At 41.0% G+C, this 14,033-nt stretch overlaps 1 protein-coding gene across 2 annotated transcripts in view; it reads left to right on the top strand.

Moving 5' to 3' along the window:
* Nucleotides 1-6,878: 6,878 nt before the first annotated feature.
* Nucleotides 6,879-14,033, top strand: part of LOC109964459 (sodium-coupled neutral amino acid transporter 3-like) — a 33,295-nt gene continuing 26,140 nt past the window's right edge. The window contains exon 1 of one of the 2 annotated variants that reach the window (XM_020607758.1): nt 6,879-7,187. The gene's annotated coding sequence lies outside the window, so the exon portion shown is untranslated. The remainder of the gene's footprint in view (nt 7,188-14,033) is intronic. The other variant, XM_020607757.1, reaches the window with a different exon arrangement.

Genomic DNA, 14,033 nt, shown 5'->3' with positions numbered 1-14,033 from the left:
ACAAAGTATTAACTTAAGGGGGCTGAATAATTTTGCACGCCCAATTTTTCAGTTTTTTATTTGTTAAAAAAGTTTGAAATATCCAATAAATTTCGTTCCACTTCATGATTGTGTCCCACTTGTTGTTGATTCTTCACAAAAAATTACAGTTTTATATCTTTATGTTTGAAGCCTGAAATGTGGCAAAAGGTTGCAAAGTTCAAGGGGGCCGAATACTTTTGCAAGGTACTGTATATCTGTAGAAGTGAGAAACTAACCTCTGTGCTGCATCAGTTTATTATTTTAATATCTGATGCTAATTGCACTGTATGGCTTTAAATCAGTGGGTTTCAACTCATTGTGACCCAGGGACCACCATTCTGACTAAGAAATAACCTAAATACCACTGTGGTTCGATGGATGGACTGGATGGGCACTAATTTAATCCTGAAAGTTACCTGGGCTTTTTTAATTTTTATATATTTGCATGGATTTGATTACTAACAAACAATGGACATTTGTTTAAAAATAAAAAAAAATAAAAAAAGATTCCTACAGGGAACCTACGCTATTGAATTGCATGGTCAGGGGCCATCTACAATGCCTTCGCGGACCAACGCTGGGCCATGGACCACTGGTTGAAAACCCATGCTGTAAATGATACACCATTTAGAGAAACATTTTAGTCAGGTCTAAACATTCTCTCTTCTCACATTTGGTGTAGGATATTTGATGTAGATGTAAATGTGGGGAAAACATGACGTGGAAATAAATTGGATGATACATTTTATTACAACATGCCAAGAAGTGACACGGAAAATGGAAGCAACAACCAGAACTAAACTACACCACAAGACAAGCATTTAACAGGGATGTACAAGTAGGAGAAGAGACAATCATAAGACTATTCACAGTTGTCATGTTGGCATTTCTGAGCAGTTTTGAAGGTGTAACTCATATAAATGACTATTATCTGTGCATGCACACAGACACTGGGAGTTAAGTCAGTGTTGTCTTCTGTGTGCCATACTGTCAGGTGGATTGTGGTGAAGCTGCATTAATCCCAAGGGCACACTGTACAGTGTTTGTCTACATCTAAAATGTTTGTGTTCCTTTCCCCAGGGATCTAACAGGAAATACATCTAAGACTCACTTAGATCAAACGCATGACACGCAGACTCACTCGTCATACACTCGTCTCATGCAAACAAATCCTTCACAACTCTGGCCACCTGTGTAAACAGAAGAAAACTGAATTTAAATACTGAGGAACTTGCAATCTGCACTTTTATTTAGAAAGAGTTTTGTTGTATCATAACGCCATAGCATTCATAAAATGAGGTATTCTACTTTATTTTCTTTCTTTCTAGAGCTCTGTCTGTCGAGAGAGATATTAAATTGAGTTTAAATATGTTCTTAACCAGCACATTGCTAATTTGGCTTGTTTTAAGAATGCACTAGTATTTAGTGATTTTGAAATCTTTATGCAGTCAGCCCTCATTGTAGATTTGATCATCAAAATTAACCTGAGTATTTTATGTTTAAATGTTATATTTTTGTACATATTGTGTGCAGGTTGCTCCACAACTGAGTGGCCAGCCTCATAGTTCATACAGAGTTTGTCTTTGTAGCAGGAAACTTTGGGACTTACTTTGTCACATGAGTCTCTCATCTTCCTGGCAGGTGCCATAGGTCTGTGGTGCTTCCTCATGGCTACGCTGAGTAGCTAACAAAGGGATGAAATTTGATGAGTGATCTGTAAAACTTTGATGAACTTAAAGACGCTGTGGTAGGCTGTAAGAATCCCCTTTAGTGATATTACACGGGATAAGTTAAAAATATAATGTAACTGCCTGAGGCTGATGACAAACAATGAATCTATCACTGATATTAGTAAAATGAATTTGAAATAGTATCTTTTTAAAGTTCCATTTGTATAGCACAGTATCATTCAAAAGCAGCTTTCTACAGTATTTCTACCTCTTGCTAACCAAACAAAAAAACAACAGTGGAAAAGGAACATTTTATTGATAACTGAAATAATTTCAGCAATTCAGTAAAGGGTTTTGGTTTTGTAAGGGACAACTTAGACTAAATAGCCATAACATTATGACCACCTACCTAATACTGTGTACATAGAGTCAGTGCAGAAGTTGGTTGGCACTCGTGTCACTCTGCAGCTCACTGTGCATCTTCTCTGAATCAGTTTGCTTTTATAGTTACACTGTCAGGAAGAGCACAGATGTGTTGACCACTCAGTGAAAAACTTATGTGAAAGGAGTGAAAGCTGTGGTCGTGAGGACAAGTTAAAGAATGTTTAGACACATTCAACAGCCTTCTCACTCTAGGTGTGATATATCACCACTATAGCTGCTGAATGTTTCTCTTCACAGAGACCAAAGTACAGCATTTCTTAAGTTCAATCATTTTAAACAAAGGTTCAAACAAAACGGAGCCTTTTGAAAAGGACGGATAAAAAGTAGGTCAGCCTCATCATCAGTGAGCCTTAGGCGCACCGGTTTACTGTTTGTCCTTCCTTAGACGCTGTCGGTCGGTACTAACCACTGCAAGTCGGGAACACCCAACATGACCTGCAGTGTGGGAGACGCTCTGACCCAGTTCTCAGCCATCACAGTTTGGGCCTTGTCAGAGTCACTCAGATCCTTATGTTTGACCATTTTTCCTGCTTCCATCACATCAACTTTGAGGACTGAATGTTCATTTGTTGTCTAATATACCCCACACACTGACAGGTGCCACTGTAACAGATAATCACTGTTACTCACTTCGCCTGTCAGTGGTTATGATGTTATGGCTGATCAGTGTATATACCTTGCAAACCAACTAAATCAGAGAGATATTTCTGAAACTTCTGTTTCTTCATCTTTGTTGCCCTGGCTTTTGTTTCACTCCCTGACCTTTCTTCTCTTTTTGGGTTCTGATGTTTCAGCTCCCTCCTGGAATGGTCAGACTGCTCCTTCAGGGAATTCCTCCCGCAGAGAGGAATAATGCTCAGGACCGCTCTCTGTCCTGCACAGCGGTCTGTGTATGTGTATGTATGTGTGTACTACAGCGCAGGCCCTTTGATGGCAAAAGAGGAGGATGTGTTTATATGTATAGGAGAGGAGACACTTTGTGAAATTCGTCTGTAAAAACTTTCTCAGATGACTGAAGTCTGGAGAAAATAACAAACAGCATTGCTCTGGTATGACAGATGTCTCCTCTTGATAAATACTTTAGAAACTCCCTGGTTACTCTAGCATACTGTGGCATTATGTAATGTTTACAGTTTTAACAATATTCCACTGTGTTGTCAACAAACGTATTAAATGAAACAATGTCTTCCTAAGTGATGATATTGGTCAATTAAAAAAAAAAAAAAGCTGCAGATCAAAAGATCCATAAACAAACCATTCACTGATGAATGCAGCCTGGTTTGTTTGAAAGCTACAGAAGGAAATCTAACAAGTGATCCTTGAGTTGGGATTGCTGAACTACTGTTTCCAAAGTCAAGACATGGTGGCTTAGTTTAATTAGCCCTAAAAGCTTTGGATGAAATCAAAACAGCCGCAAAGCTCACATAGCTGAGCAAATGCCTTTAAAGGAAGACAGTGTTATTTGACTGAAAGCTCTGAATAAGGGTAGTAGCTTAGGTTTTGCCAAATCATGGAAAAGAGGGACAAATTATAAACTCAAAAAACATTTCTATAATTGTACAAATTGCATTTGTATAGGTTCTTAATTCTCCGTGGGGAATAGAAAGTAGTGATGTGCAGATCGATGCTGAAATACAGATAATCCAACCGTAACGTTTCCTGTTTTAGGACCGATTCTCATATTAAAAGATTAATATCTAGACTTGGTAATTTCGGGTAGCCCGAATGCTATGAGATACAAGAAAGCACTGTTTGCCAATATGGCATGTGAAAGCCACCTGAGTATGTAGGATGGACGTAGTCTCACGGCTAACAGTTCAAAATCTTGGCTATAGAAACATCCCTTCTCAGCAAAGTGAGCAGGGTGGCACAATCTGTTGTTAATAAAAGAAGAAATGTGCCTAATATCTCCTCTTCCTCTCCTCTTATGTTTTCAGGCTGTCTGTCCATCTGTACGATTCTTGTCAATGCGAGGAACAACTTGAGGGAATTTCTTCAAACTTGGTATAGGTGTCCACCGGACAAGTGGCCATGTCACTTTGTGGATGCAAATTATGGGAGATGGACCTTAACTGAGTTTGACTACAGCGTCTTCCAGCAAGGCTCAGCAAAAGAAACAGAACGGGTTCAGTGGTCTGTGATAAGAACTTTTCTTCATGTTTCTTCTAATTATGTGCATATCAGGGTCTATGGGAGAGTGGAGGATGGACACAAGTCATGCTTCAACAATCCGAAGGGAGCTCCTTGAAAAAGACTCGTTAAAAAACAAAACATTTTAATCTGATCTAACTGAAAGCAGTCAGGTGAAGATTGAACAGTTGTGATGGTGCAGGGCTATAACAGAGAAGGAGAGAATAGTCCTCTGGATTCAAAATAATGAGCAAGCTTTTTTTAGACTTGTCTTTAAGGTCTAAGTCCACTTGTTTTTACCACAGTTACCAAACTTACACACTGTCATACTGTTCCACGAGTTTGCCTAGCCCCAGTAGCCACAGGCTCCCATTGTTTTCAGAAATCCTTTTAAAGCTGTTCACAAGGCAGTACTGCTCTGGTGATGTAATACATTAGGTTCAATAGTGTGTGTGTGTGTGTGTGTGTGTGTGTGTGTGTGTGTTGCAGTTTGTACAAAGAGGCCCAAACACTTTTTCTATTAATATGTACCACTACATTCTTATAGTGAGAACAACAAATCACCATCAGTTTTTGTGAGCAAGATCCCCATTACATTTAAATTTCTGAGTTTCTTTTACTCTTTAAGTGACTTCTAATTGTGTTAAACTCAGAACAAGATGCATTTTTCTGAAACCTGAAAGACCTAAAAGTTGAAACTAAGCTATAAACAAATCATCTTCAGTTTTGTGACAGGATGACTGTGATCCCAAGAGAATTTCAGTTGCTGCTCTAATTTACCTGGTAAAAATATTGATGTAAAGTATTGATAAGAGCTTGTTTTTAAAGCAGGAATAAAAAAAATCAACTTTTCTGTTAGCATATGGGTTATCTATACTAATCTATAACAACTCCTGTTACTCAGGGGCAGAGCTAGAAAACTTTGGACAGGGTGGCCAGGCTGAGGAACAGACTCAGAGAGGGGTGGCACATTTGAAATACATGTACAAAATAATTTAAATAAGTAAGAATTAATAAACCATATTTTATTGTTTATTTTATTTTATTTCATGAGTTCTGCCAAACTAGGTGGTATATTCCTCCTGTACCAGCAGTTATAATGGCTGACCAATTCTTTTTATTTAACTGTTGTGTAATTGTCAGTTTGAATTCATAGTCAAACACATTCTGCTATTCTTTACTTCAAACCAAAGTACAGCCTCACAAAGCCTTTGGCATGGCTATAGTTTTGTTAATGTAGACTTTTATGCAACCTTTCCCTCCTGTGCTGGGCTGTATTACCAATTTCAGTGCAGTTATTTCAGTTAAATTGTTTAAAATGAACTATGTAAGGCTCAATCTGTTCCGCTTTAGAGTAGTCTACCGCGGCACACACTTCATTTGTCGTTTAGTATCTCTGCTCAGTGGTCAACTTGTGATGCAGACCTTTGCTACACCTGGTTTCTATGGTTACACTTTGCACACCGCTGCTCTTGTCAGTCCTCTGGAGTACTACACATGCATCACCTTTCAAGCTGAGAGAGAGATCAGGCAAGGTGAGACCATTAAAAGAAAAAAGAAAAAAGAACACGAGGAGTTCATATAGCTGAATGAAAACGCTGTGCCTCCGGTATCAGCTGCCAGATGTCCTCTGCCTTCACCTTCTCCTCCTCATTAGTTGACAGCACTTAAATTATCATGCCAACATGTTATTTATGAATAGGAGGAACAACCAGAGTACAGTGCTCTGAATTTAAACTACAGATTAAGGCACACAGGCATTCATTTGAGCTCCTGACCTCTGGGGTGCACAAGTCACTGTCTCAGCAGTAGGGTAGCCGTTTCCCATGGAGTCAACCTCTCTGTTTTCCACAAGGTCAAGTTTGCTGTGACAGCTTTAAAGGAAACTGCATTCCTGGTTAAGAGGTTGTGGAAGAAAGAATCTCTTAGCCCACAGTTTCAAAGACATGGGAAAACATATATTATTAATATAAATGCAAACCCAGGAAACGATTTTGTTGTATGTTTGTACACATTGTGGGTAATGACCTACAGACAAACAATAAATTTTCCATGGAAAATGTGTGCTTGGCTCTAATTTCCCTCCATGAATATAGATGTTCACAGTCTGACGGAACCCGATCTAATTTTGCTGCAGGTGTGCGTGTGTCATTCCGTGTACATGAGCTGGGTGACAGATACAAGAGACGATCCGCGGACACGTGTGACATGAAAACGCGTTAACGCTGATGACCTAGAAATGGAGCGTGCGTATCCTGTGTGCGTAAGCGACCGTGGGTTTGGTGGCATATGGCCCAGGCAGCTGTTTACGTTGTTGATTGCGTGTTTTTTAGAAAGACGCTGCAATTGGATAATCTCTCTTAAAGGCCCGCGAGAATGATATTTTTGGAAGAAACCACTGAATAGATGAAGTAGTCGCGTGGCGTCACCTATGTGCTATCCTCGCCATCACTCACTGCTTCATTGTCTCCAAAGCACCGACGATGAATTCATAAACATCAATATACCCCCGTCATCACCGTGTGAGATGACAGCTCCACGTTCCCATCATGTCGCAGCAGACACGACCTGCTTATATCAATCTAGCGTTTGCCACCGTCCCCATATTATTAAAAAGGCGCGTGCCAAGTAGGGGTCTCTCGTGCCCCTGCCTGCGCGCTCTGGCTTCGAAACACACGACGATCATTTAACTGGAGTCACCGTGCGTGGGGTACGGTAGGCGGAACCCGCACGCTCTTCACATCCCACTTTTGAGAAGATTACGAGGACAATTTACTGCGAAACATATGACGTTAACGCCGTTTGCGGGGAAGACGGACGGACGTAGTGGGACACAGGCAGGACGAGACGCCGCGGGTGTAGACAGAGGCAAGATTTGCGTGGAGATATTTGGAGTTGGAAGAGGACATTGGTAGTTCTCTGGTAAGGCTCTGAAAGGCTCCTGTGCGTTATAACCTTCACGTGTAGCCATTAAGACACATTCTACTTTGAGGGTCTTTTTTGACAGACATGGAGATGTAACCCTGTTAGAATTCACACTCTTTGTTCATGTATGTGCAACATCAGTCAACCTGCTTGACAAGTCCGTGTGTAACATTTACAAAACAGCTAAGTGGAAAGTAAAAGCCAAGTCGACATATCGTTTCATTAAAGGTATATACAAGGTCTGTTCTGTACAGAGAGGTGACATTACAGACGTGCTGCACGGGTCTTGGGTGCCTTTGGACTAAACACTCTTGCTGTTAGTCCTTTTTTTCTGGGGCTTATCTGAGAATCTGTACAAATTATTTGGCACTCTGGATAAATGCTTACTCTGTATGAGATAGCTGAGTTAATCCTCTGGTTAAAATAGTTACCCCAGTGTCCACTTACTACTGCGATCAAGTGGAATGACACAAGGCTTAAGCTGCCAGAAGCTCCTGACTCTTCTCGCTGAACAGCTGCGGCCTGATGTGGTTTTTCATTTCATTTTTTAAAGATCGTCGCTGTAGGCTTTAAGCCCAAGCAAACTCCCCACCTGACTTTACTTTTTTTTTTTAACCTCTGCGTGTATGGCACTAGAAGACAAGGCCTGACATTGTTTCAGTAACAGGCTGCATGTTAAAGGCATTCAGTGACCAGGTTGCGTCCGTGCTTGGATTTTGCTTAATATTTGGATCATCTGTCATATTTTTTTAGTCGCGCAGCTTACACCACATCACATTTGGCTACAGGTGCCAGCTGCTCGTCATGTTTAGTGATCCTGCCTAGTCTGAGAGACACACTGTACACAGGCTGCTGGTGGGATGCCTGGTTTGATTAGGAAGGGGGGGCAACGCAGCTCTTAAATCACAATATGCCACATATACTATAAATATGCACCCATATCTAATGTTATTGGCATTCCATCCAGACAGACTAGGTGTAAAAAAAAAAAAAAAAAAAACAACCCAAAGACTGCATGGCTCCGGGAGTCACCTGCCTCAGGCAAAGTCCTCAGCCATTCGCTCTCCACAGTGAGTCACATCACGGGCTTGTAAGCAGCAGGTGAGAGTGTGACTGCTGGTCTTGACTGACTAGCGAATCTCAAACTAGGTTCACAGTCAGTGATAAGAAATCACTGGATGTTCTTGGCCTTCATCAGTGTCACAGACTGGAGCAAATGAGATGATGTCTGGCCTTTGTGGAATCCTCTCTCTAGCATGTCATGGGCCCTTGTGTTACCTCTCTCCTGCCCCATCCCACAACTAAATCACAGCGTGAACAGACTGATCCTGCCTCAGCCAGCATTGTGCGTGCTGAACCTATGATCTGGCATGTGATCAAACCCTTTATTGGGATTTTAGACTGTATTTATATATAAATATACTGTATATGACAGAGAAAGCATGTATGCGTGCAGTGCTTGTACACAGCTGAATACTGGAATCAAGACTGTGTAGATTTACAGTAAATGTTATTGCCTCTCAGGGTGATTTCAGAACGTATCTTTTGATAAGAGAAGTGCCATGCGACAAAGGCCACCCCCCTCATTCACAGCAATAACTGGTTTTCTATTACTACAGACAAAAATGACTAAGGCTCATTCAGTCTGGAGCCCTCACATCTAGCTAACTGAAAAGCAGCCATGTAGTCTTCAGGGTTCTTTCCTTCTCTATCCCGTTCAATTTGACCAAGGCTCTGTGTTCATGTGAAATACATTCTTATCCCGCAGCAGTGTTGCTTTACCTTTGCTGGACTGAAAAGAAAACATGAAGGGATTGTTCAGTCTAGTGCAATGTATAGTAGATCACTGGGAGAATAAAGAGCACCCTGCTGCGACTATTTAAAACTATGAAAGGACTGTCTGTCTTTGAGATTTTACTATGATTTGATATGTGTTTATAAAGGTAAACTTAAGCATTTTTCTACTGTATCATGTACTGTAAGTTGATGCCTTGGGCGGTTGAGTACTGAATAAAATATAATAGTGTGAGACATACATATTATAGAGTGCAGACAGTGGGTTTGTATTTAAAAATAGCTTCAGTCTGGGACTTTCTAGACATAAGGTACTCCTTTGTGGCCCAGCAGGTGCATATGTTTTTTGCTGGTTATATTTTTTATGTACTTCTACATCTTCTAAGTGCACACACTATCTGATGACATATTGAGAGCTATCATCGATGAGCCGCAGCTTGTTTAAGGCCATACCACTTAGGATAAATGCTAGCCTGTTGGTTAGATGAGCTCTAACTAGGAGGAAATGATTATAGAGTCCACAATGCATTGTCCAATAATCAGCAGTTGATTTAAGGAGATACTTAAATCCACGCCTAATCGGAACAACTACCTGTGTAATTGAATCTTTATCTTGGTTGAAATTCATGCCCTGTATTAGCTAGGTATAACTTTATGTTATGTATGACCCCTTAATACAAAGCGCTGCACAGCTGGGGCCTCATGTGAATACACATTTGTTGTGATCAGTACAGGAGAAGGGGCTGTAGAAGAGGTCTTTTATAATCATCTACTATGTAATCATAATAAGACGAGACAAAGAGTGACATATGATTTCTTTTTTATACTCCTGACACCCAGGCTGGGAGCCATTTTTTATCTGCCCTCCTCATTAAAATTGACGATGGAGTGTCTCGGTGCTCATAGTTGTTTATTTTGGATTATCAGACATACAGAAACCACACCCTGAATACTTTACTCCTGAGCCTCAACTTGAGCTGTTTTTGCTCATTATCCATCACTGGGCTATTGTCATCAGCACAGTTCTTATAGTTCTATATGAGATTTGACATTGAGGCCTTACACTGATCTGTTTACAGTGCGTTCCTACTGTGCTCAGGAGTTCTCAGTCAGTGGAGTGGGATTTGGAAATTCTTGGTGCTGTGGCATGTGACAGAGTCAGCAGTGCAGCATCCACCATGGTGATCACACGCTGTGCGAGTTGTACTTCCAGCTGAACACAATCGCCCCGTGATGCACTCTCTTTCTTTTATTCTTCCCCCATGTGATGAGGAGGAGACAGCAGAGAGACTGATGGAAAATGCCAGGGGAGGGTGATACTTTGTTTTGGGGCACACTATTGAGTGATGTTCAGAGAATCAGGGCACTGAACAGCATGATGGTGAGGGTGGATGGATGAGCAGTTAGCTGATTATATTCTGTCCTATTGATCAAACTAATATTCACCTACAGTTTCCTCATACAGGCTCTCCTTGACCGTCCCCAGACAGTCAGCTTCTGGAGCCCCAGTGCAAACCCCAGTTGACTAACTGGAGGAGACAAAAATTACATGAAGTCTTTTACAGTATATCAACTAAAACCTGTTAGCTAAGCAGTTAGAGCAGCAATGATTAGTTGATTAATAGATTATAATCCTGACACCCAGGCTGGGTGTCACGGGTGGCTGTAGCACAGGAGGTGGAGTAGGTTGTCCCCTAACTGTAGGGTTGGTGGTTTGATCCCCAGCTTCTCCAGTCCACATGTCAAAGTGTGCTTGAGCAAGACACTGAACCCCTAGTTGTGACTGTAGGTGCTTTTTAAACGTACTGTATTTAGTGGCGTACTGGTGAAGTGACGTGAGTGAGTGTGCTGCAAGAGTGGTTTGAGTTTGTGTTTGAACCTGACCGATATATCAGCCAGACTGATCTTAGTTGATTATAGTTGCTAGGGAGCAAGCTGCAAACTTTTAGATGATACATTTTTGGTGGTGTGTACTCTTAAAGGTGCAGCAATTGATTTTTAGCCACAAGAGGGCAGAAAGACATCGAAGCAAACTGACAGATCCACAGCCACTGTACATCTACTGTATATATTTGTATATATACAATAGGTGATCCACCTTCCAGGAGGAACTTGCAGGAGCGACTTTACTGAGTTTCTCAGCTCTGATGGCATGTTGCTAATTCAAGCCTACCCTGCTGAGATCGTCTTCTCTTCTTGTGTCACTTTATCAGTACAGTTTGGAATATTGTGTGTAATAATACCTTTTCTTTTTTAATGAAGTGTGATGTATCAAACATAAGTGTATATTGGTCTGTATATCAGACCACCTGTTCAGTATTTTTGTGTATCGGCAAAAAATGTTTGATTATAAACAATTCTGGAAAGACAAACGTTGCCTATCCACTAGAAGATCTGTTTCACTTATCTAATCAGGCACACTTACTAAACAGGCTCATACCTTTGCAACCACCACACAGAGTGACTGGAGATGGTTGGGTGTTTGAAGGCTGCACACAGACACACACACACGGGAGCATAATCAGCATAAGATGACCAGGAATAAAACAGCTTTATCTGTGTATTTAGAGTTTTTCTATTTCTTCCAAGATGTTTGTGTTAACTCTCTGGTCTCAGTGTCTTTAGTGTCACTTTTCATCTGGCAAGATACTCCAAGTGAAACTGAATTTGATATTTCATTCAGGAAAAACATCTGGCTTGCAGCCAAAAAGGAATCAGCATATGGCTTTGGTTGCTTCAGTGAAACGCCGGCCAGCCAGACTTGTTCAAATGTTTGTACACATCATTCAACATCAACAGACCATTATCTGAAATGTGAGCAGTGTTATGTGATGAATTTACATTTGTGTACAGTAGTTATATTACAAACATCTTATTTAGAAGAGTGTACACATTGTGTTTCTGCTCACCTCACTCCTCGCAGCCTTTGTCACCGGGCAGTGACAGCACTCTGAGAACAGGCCAAATCTGATTTATTCTGAAGAATAATAACTGTTACCATTAATCATGCTGGCCACTACTTCTACTCTTTACTTTTTAAATTCAGATATAATGAATGGAACACATGTGGTATGTGTAAGTACTGCATGTGTTCTGTTTATTGATGTTATGGTAGCCCCCCTCACCAGGAGGGTGAGGGAGGACTGAGGTTGGACTCAAGTTTGCAGACCCAGGTGCTAGGGGGAAAAACATGACGGTAACAGGTAAATAAAACGAACACAAAAGTATCAAAAGAACATAACATGGGAACGTACGGTCTGCGTATAGGGTAGTGTAGCGCATATGTAGTGTGGTAGAGTCAAGCCAAAACGCACAGTGTCTGTCAGCGTAGCATTCTACCCCAATCTAGGTTGCGCAGTACATAGCTAATGTTCCGGCCCCGACGGAGCGTCTGCCAGAGGTATAAGTAAGGAGCAGGTAATCCTCGGGATGCACCCCAGTTGTGCGCCTCAACAAACCAGTCGCTAATTACTGGAATGCAACACAGCTGAGGTGCAGAGCCTACAGGATAGAGAGAGCAGAGGAGAGAAAGACGGAGGAGAGGCAGCGGCCGCCGAGCGGCCCTGACAATTGAGGATATAAGAAAACAAAAACAGTTGGATCCATTTCAGTAATTTGCTGTTTTGGCCTAAATCTGATCAAACATTAGGGATAAGATTGCTTTTGCATCCCAACTTCAGCTCTTTTAAAAATAGTCCTTGTCTATTAGGAACACATGAATAAATATGATACTTATTGCTAATAGTGTTTTATTACATGTATATATCTTAACTGTGCAACAGCCAATCCCAGCTGACACCAGGTGAGAGGTTGCTAGTCTGTCACAGGGCTGACACATAGAGACAGACAACCACTCACTCTCACACCTATGGGCAGTTTAGAGTCATCAGTTAACCTAATCTGCATGTCTTTGGACTGTGGGCATGGCAAGATCATGCAAACCCCACACAGACTGTCCCCGCTTGTCCATGAGGTTTGAATCCAGAACCTGCTCGCTGATATGGGATTGTACTGAATCTTAGTAACCCGTCAAATATCTGAAGCATCCCCTCACCTCAGTAGCATTATGGTACTCTACATTCTTGTTGTATAATATTTGTATGTACGCTGACAATACCTTGTGACTGTCCTGTAGAATTTCTCAGTTTTGATTGGCTGTTTCTTTTTGAACAAACTTTTCCTGCTTTTAAGTATCTGATATACCACCTCAACGCTGGAGTTACATCAACATATGACTTACTTACTGTAAGTTTACTATGCTTTTATTTTCTAATTATAGGTGCATTCTGCACCTGGCATTGTGTGCGTGTGTGTTATATTGTGTATGGCAGCCTGAAGCTACAATTAGACAGCCATCTAAGGCAAATGCAGATGCGCTTAATGGAGGATTGTGAAAATAACAGGAGGAAGTCTGCATGATTACAGACACCACTGGATTTAAAAACCTTTCACATAAACAATAGTTACTTTGGGATTCTATGGAGACACAAACTGTGTCAACAGTAGTTGAATGACCTTGAACCATTTACTCCGTCTGCAGCAACATTATCTGTTCCACCTTTTGCTTTGGATTATTGTTTTACTGTGTCATTCCATCTTTAATTTCCTTGGAAGCTTGTTTAATTGCTCTAGATGTATGGATTAAAAAACAGTTCCAGTCTCTTAGTGTGCAAATAACAACTTGTAATGTGATCTCATTTAGATAATTTAGATGATAATTATGTCACTAGCACAAATGCTCAGCACCGTTTCATGTAGGTAAATCTGAGTCTAACTATTATAATGATTAGCTCTGATCTTACCACACACTCCTTGTTTTGTCTATTATCTCCAAAGTGGTTATTTTTATCACCCGCCCTGCCTGTGTTGTTTTAACACTCACTTGAGTGCACTTTATATGTGGTTATGTTCCTCCTCTATCATCACCTCCTGGCTGTGGGATGTCCAATGTAGCACTTGAGCTGGAGTGACACATAGTGTTGCGTGACTCTATAAATAAATCACATTTTTAGTGAGTCATCAGGCTCATGCTCCCACGCAGATTTATCA

This window comes from Monopterus albus, unplaced genomic scaffold (genome assembly GCF_001952655.1).
Source record: "Monopterus albus unplaced genomic scaffold, M_albus_1.0 scaffold89.1, whole genome shotgun sequence".
Taxonomy (NCBI): domain Eukaryota; kingdom Metazoa; phylum Chordata; class Actinopteri; order Synbranchiformes; family Synbranchidae; genus Monopterus; species Monopterus albus.
Note: the sequence above shows the minus strand (reverse complement) of the source record. Positions and strands in the feature narration are given on the sequence as shown.